This window comes from Callorhinchus milii, unplaced genomic scaffold (assembly GCF_018977255.1).
Source record: "Callorhinchus milii isolate IMCB2004 unplaced genomic scaffold, IMCB_Cmil_1.0 Scaffold1, whole genome shotgun sequence".
In the NCBI taxonomy this organism is placed as follows: Eukaryota; Metazoa; Chordata; class Chondrichthyes; order Chimaeriformes; family Callorhinchidae; genus Callorhinchus; species Callorhinchus milii.
The window spans coordinates 65,753,470-65,754,889 of record NW_024704742.1 but is presented as its reverse complement, the minus strand read 5'-3'; positions in this window follow the sequence as shown (position 1 = coordinate 65,754,889).

Here is a 1,420-nt window from a genome sequence, read left to right as displayed (position 1 = left end):
ACCCACAGACGCCCTTTTTTGGGGCTTTTGTTCCAGTTTGAAGGTGGAATTTATTTGTGTCTTTTTTTTTGGGGTGGGGGTGGGGGTGGGACGTTTGCACATCCTGCCCAGAGCGCACCCAGAAAACTCCTCGCTTTTGTTTTTTTAAAAATACAACTTTATCTCTTTAAATAGCACGGAATGATGTTGCGGCGCTTTACAGGATGTTCGGTGAAGAGCTTCAAGGCAGCTCAAAGACATGATAAGGCGCTGTATTAAGTGAAAGGATTATTATTATTAAACTGCTATTTGTGCGGAAAGGTGACACGTGTACTGTATAAAACTGTAGCCAAACTCCACTGAGCGCTATTTTTTTAAGATGTCAAAGTATCTGACAGATATTAAGGGTGTCGTATTTTGTGATCAAAAGAAATGTGGCAGAATGTAAAGGGACTGGGCTTAGTTTTCTCTCTCTCTTTGTATGAAGTATGAGAAAACTGCGAGAAATGCTGAAGTGTATTAAACAGAGTCACTTGACAGAACTTAACTGTCAGAAACAGTCTGTGAAGGTGAATGCTCGTTCTCAAAGATAAGTCTCATCGAAAACACATTCCAATTTACAAAACTCCAGGATAGATTGAATACACACACAACCCTGTCTATTGAGCACAACTTGACTCATACAAGTTTTGATCACGGGGTTGCATATTATCAAGTATGAAGTCATGTTAAAAAGATATTGTTGCATATTTTGCACACCAGGAAGCCTTTCTTTGCACAGAGGATGGAGCAAGTTAGCAGTAGGAGAACTGGTTTGCAGGAAAGGTGATTGTTGTTGAGGCCGGGGCTATTTGAGGGGAATTTTTTTTGAGAAACAGCTGGATACTGTCATGGGAAAGAGATCAGATGGGTTGAAGTTTCTTTTACATTCAAACCTCTCATGATCTTACTGCACGTTTCTCTTTCCTCCTTCCACAGCAGTCAACCAAATGAGCTGCTGCAAATTTCACTTTAAATGCCGCTTATTGATTGAAAAGTGTTCGTTCAATAGAATTAAATGGAAGGTTATGGGCTATTCAGCTCAACTACTCGACACAGGCTGCCACCCCTCCTAATGCCCTCTATTCCCTTCTCCTTCATGCATTGGGACATCCTCTGAACATGAAAGGTGCTATACAAATGTAATTTGTTGTTGTTATACATCAACTTTCCTCTTAAATAGCCTCTATGATTCTAAATAAAATTGGTCATTTATTTCATGGCTATTTGTGGGACATTGGATGCCGTGTTTATGACAAATACTAGTCTATATCCTCCAGCCACTCCACTTTGCAATACATCTCGAAGACGTCCTTTTGACAAGAAAGGTGCTGTATCAAATGTAAGGATTATTATTATTATCAACTCCGCAAAGGATATCTTCTTTTTCACACATCCTATA